At 43.7% G+C, this 5,286-nt stretch overlaps 1 pseudogene; it reads left to right on the forward strand.

The window, feature by feature from the left end:
- The first annotated feature begins 755 nt into the window (after nucleotides 1-755).
- LOC133754122 (egl nine homolog 1-like) lies at nucleotides 756-1,961 on the forward strand (annotated as a pseudogene).
- The last annotated feature ends 3,325 nt before the right edge of the window (nucleotides 1,962-5,286 follow it).

Here is a 5,286-nt window from a genome sequence, read left to right on the forward strand (position 1 = left end):
ACAGGGAATATAAGTGCTGAGAGAGTATCTATTATTATAGCAACAGGATTAATACTTCCTTTTATCTTCAAGCATTAACTACTAAAGTAACTGCAGAGTGGTTCATTATGGATTTTTCAATTCCTTGCCAGTTTTATTTTAAATATTTATTTTATTTATTTGAAAGAATTACAGAGAGGTAGAGATAGAGAGAGAGGTCTTCCATCTGCTAGTTCATTCCCCAGATGGCCACCATTGCCAGAGCTGCACCAGTCTGAAGCCAGGAGCCAGGAGCCTCTTCCCGGCCTCCCAAGTGGGTACAGGGGCCCAAGGACTTGGGCCATCTTCTACTGCTTTTGCAGGCCACAGCAGAGAGCTGGATTGGAAGAGGAGCAGCCAGGACTATAACTGACATCCATATGGGATGTCCATGCTTCAGGCTAGGGCTTTAACCCACTGCACCACACCGCTGCCCCCCCTTGCCAGTTTTACATAACATTTTAAAAATCATGGCTAGATTTTTTTAAAAGATTTATTTATTTACTTTTAAGATAGAGTTCCAGAGAAGCAGAGGCAGAGAGAGAAAAAGAGAGAGAGAGGGGCCGTCCCCAAGGACAAGGAAGCAGCCTGGCCGAGGGCGGGGTCGCCGGCCTGCTTGTGTAGACGGGCGGCAGGTGCATGGCGCTGTAACCTTCCCTGCTGCTCTCCATGCTCCCTGGCCCTGGACTAGGCAGTGCAGTCCCCACCTCTCCTACTGGACCACCGCTGCCTACACCATGCGCAATGACAGTGGCGGGCCTGGAAGGCAGGGCCGGAGCAAGCGGACCAGCGGTACTGAGAGCCCTGCAGCCCTGCGGGAAGATATAGAGCCTGCTGTGCTGCGGCCACACCAGCGCCAGGACTGGAGGAAGCAGGAGCTCCTGTGCCAGGACAGTGAGGGCGCCTCTGGCCGCGGGGCAGGCCTGCACCAGCAGCCCGACCTTTCCCATCACACCGCGGCCCAGGGCCAGTGGGGCTGGAGCCTGGGAGGCCAAGAAAGGAGCTGCGCATCCGTACAGCACCTCCACCGCCGCCAAGGCTTCGGGCCAGCCGCCGGAGATGCAGCCAAGGCAAAGGCCAAGTCCGTGGCCCACCCTCCCATAGCCCAGAACCCGGGCCTCCAGGGCCCGGCGGTGGCGGAGGCGGAGCCAGTGAAGGAGGAGTCACTGACCCGCCCATCGCTGTATCAGGAGGGAGCGAACCAGTACCCGCCTAGCAACACGCCCAGCAAGGGCCTGAGCCATAGCTGTGGTCTGCAGCCCAAAGGGCAGACAGAGGAAGCCGCTTCCGGCGCTGCCTTGCATGAACAAGCAAGGGCATCTGTAGTGGACGACTTCCTGGACAAGACAGGCGACGAGATGTGGGCCCTTCACGACACAAGCCAGTTCACGGACGGCCAGGTGGGTAGCCAGAACAGCAACTCGTTCAAGGACATCTGAGGCAATAAGATCACCTGGATCGAAAGCAAGGAGCCCGGCTGTGAAACCGCTGGGCTGCTGACGAGGAGCATGGACGACCTGATCCACCACTGTAACAGGAAGCTGGGCTAATACAAAATGATTGGCCGGACGAAAGCCATGGCTGCTTGTTATGCAGGTAGTGGAACAGGTTATGTGCGGTATGCTGATAATCCAAATGGAGATGGGAGATGTGTGACTTGTATATATTATCTTAATAAAGACTGGGGTTCCAAGGGAAGTGGAGGTATACTTCTAATTTTTCCACAAGGCAAAGCCCAGTTTGCTGACATTAAACTCAAATTTAATACACTGCTGTTTTCTGGTCTGACCCTCGCAACCCTCATGAAGTACAACCAGCATATGCTGCAAGGGACGCAATACCTGTTTGGTATTTTGACTAAAGTAAAATATCTCACAGGTGAAAAAGGAATGAGGGTTGAACTCAATAAACCTTCTGAGTCAATCAGTAAATATGTCTTATAGAGCCTCTCATCCAGCAGTACCCTCGGTTCACTACAATAATTGTTGACACTGTTTGTTAACTTGTGAATGCAAATAAGTGGGATAAATAAAAATAGACAACCAATCAGCAGTTTAATAAGGAAAAGATACAATTGTTTTGTGGAGCATCAAAGAAGATTTCACTGCTGTGGCTTTGTACTGCATGATCCACTCACAATCTGTGATTGCTTATGGGAGGAAGGTAAGCTATCAGTGGAAAATGGTTTTTACATCTGGACATGAAATAAGTGCCCTGTGTAGAATTTTTCATTCCTATATGTTGTCTGACCTGTCATCTTGGTGAGTTCATTCCATCTCTCCATTTTTTATATCAATTTTGAATTTGGGATAATTTTTGTATGATTAGGTACAATTTATCAAAACTGAATTGTGAAAAAAATTACAGTATTATTTCTTAATCTATTTTTGTAAACCTCTTTTGCCCTAAAAAACCTCTCAAGATGATGTTGCTAGTGGCTGATGATTAATTCATTTTCTTTTCACTTAAAATAAGAAAAGGAGCACTTTACCAATGGAAACATTAGATGTTTTGTAGTCTTATCTTGCTCTAATTTGGATTCTTAAAGATTGCTGCTGTCATGTTTTTGACATTATTAATAATGAACCCTAACAGTGAAACAGTCACCGTTTATTACCAGTAACTTCAGTTCATGTTTTATAAGGAAAAATACACTGTAAGAAGGATTTATCTTTTCAAGTTTTTTTTTTCCTTTAACAAACTAAAGTGATTGGCACTAAGCGAACTTGAGATTATCCTCAGCATTGAGTTCTTAAGATAAAGGGCTTTCAGCTGGTGCCATGGCTCACTAGGCTAATCCTCCGCCTTGCGGTGCTGGCACACCGGGCTCTAGTCCCAGTCAGGGCACCGGATTCTGTCCCGGTTGCTCCTCTTCCAGGCCAGCTCTCTGCTGTGGCCAGGGAGTGCAGTGAAGGATGGCCCAAGTGCTTGGGTCCTGCAACCCCTGGGAGACCAGGATAAGCCCCTGGCTCCTGCCATCGGAACAGCGCGGTGTGCCGGCCACAGCACGCCAACCGCGGCGGCCATTGTGGGGTGAACCAACGGCAAAGGAAGACCTTTCTCTCTGTCTCTCTCTCTCACTGTCCACTCTGCCTGTCAAAAAAAAAAAAAGATAAAGGGCTTTCTTCTGCACTCAGGTGTTTCCTATAGAGGTAGATTATAATTTCCCATTTCTAAGGTTTTCCCTTTTGCTTCTTAAATTGATTATACTTTCAGATTTATTGCTTTCTTCCTAATACTACATTCCATCTGATTTTCAGGTCAGAACCCTGTTTCTTTTGAAGAACATCAGGGGAAGATTATATTTGCATTGAGAAGGAAATGTGTTTTTACAGACTTGATGTTCAGTGAGTCTTCAGACAGCTCTTGAGACATTCCCCAATTGTGACACCAGCCTTGTCAGTACTGAAAGATGTATGCTTAATTAGAAAAACAAAAAAAACACAAACCCAGATAATTTTATTTTTATTTTTTGGGGGTTTTCTTTTTTATATTTTAGAAAATGAAGGAACATTACACAATCACACAAGGCCTCTCAGACTTCAGTTACTTAAAGAATGAGTTGAGATAGACGTCTTAGATTTCACTCTCCTAAGCTCTTTAGCAAAGAGCCCTTACCAACTTAAGTTTCTAACCCCCTTCTTCAATCTTCTTTGCCAACAGTTGAGTATACAGAAATATTTCTATATATTTCTTTTTTTAAAGATTTATTTTATTTATTTTAAAGTCAGAGTTACACAAAGAGAGAAGGAGAGGCAGAGAGAGAGAGAGAGAGAGAGAGAGAGAGAGAGAGAGGTCTTCCATCCACTGGTTCACTCCCCAATTGGCTGAGGTGGTCTGAAGTCAGGAGCCAGGAGCCTCCTCCAGGTCTGCCACGAGGCTGCAGGGACCCAAGGACTTAAGCGATCTTCTACAGCTTGCCCAGGCCATAGCCGAGAGCTGCATCGGAAGTGGAGCAGCTGGGACTTGAACCGGTGCCCATGGGGGATGCCAGCACTGCAGGCAGTGGCTTTACTTGCTACACCACAGTGCCAGCCCTTCTAAATATTTCAATTTACAGCAGTTTTAGCATCTGTGTAGTTTGTATGCAATTAGAGACCTCTTCTATGGAAAGCTCAGTAATTTTTATTAAAAGATTGCTATTGTTCATGTGTAATATGAAAAAGATTATTTAGTGAAACTGACAGTGTGAATTTGGAATGATTAATTATTTGATATCATGTTCTCACTTAGGAGAACCTGCAGGAAAAAAGTGATAGTTTATTGCTTTTCCTTGCTCATGTTCAACTTTGTCCACTTCCTCCTCCAGATGATAACATAACATCTCTATAGTAAGTGCTTCTCTGCCAGCCCAACCTGGGAGGACAAGCTATCCTTGACATCTGGTCTATAGTGCAGTGCACTGCCTTTGGCCAAAACTCAAAAGCATTGCCATCTTTAGGGTTAGTAGAAATTGTAGGTAGACTGAAGCCTGTTAAGATATACAGCATAGACTTTAAATTTGGGAGCCCCTGTTAAAATGTGTGTATTTTTGCAGTTGTGCAGTTATCAGATTCTACTGTCTATTGGTTGTGCTTGACAGGTCTTAAGTTGCATATTTTTTTGCAAAAATTTATATACTTTCTTGGAGATCAGTGTGAAAATATCAAGAAATTAGGATAGCCATTTCTTTTAATATTTGCTGAAAATATTCATTTGATGGTAGTGGGATCATTAACTTGTCACCAAGCAGGACTATATTTAAAACTAAATTGCAAATGGTTTGTGTCTTATATGTGTTTATTTCTGGTTAAAAATAATTCTTCACAATGCTTATTTTTATTCAACACATTAACCAGTTGTAAAACAGAACTTTATCAATAGTAGGCAAAGAATTTCAGGATTCATATATAGATAAGATTATTAAGTCATATAATTTGGAAGGCAGTGTTTCATTATGAAACAGCTCTCAGGGTGCTTATAAAGCCAATCTAATTAAAATATGTATAAATGTTTTTGAAAAAAAATTGAATGGTTCCTGGAGATTTTTTTAAACTAAACTTTTATTTAATGAATATAAATTTCTAAAGTACAGCTTATGGGTTACAATGGCTTCCCCCTCCCAAAACTTCCCTCCACCCAACAAACCTCCCCTTTCCCACTCCCTCTCCCCTTCCAATCACATCGTGATTCATTTTCAATTCTCTTTATATAAAAAAGATCAGTTTAGTATATATTAGGTAACGATTTCAACAGTTTGCCCCCATATAGCAACACAAAGTGAAAAAA

This window comes from Lepus europaeus, chromosome Y (genome assembly GCF_033115175.1).
Source record: "Lepus europaeus isolate LE1 chromosome Y, mLepTim1.pri, whole genome shotgun sequence".
In the NCBI taxonomy this organism is placed as follows: domain Eukaryota; kingdom Metazoa; phylum Chordata; class Mammalia; order Lagomorpha; family Leporidae; genus Lepus; species Lepus europaeus.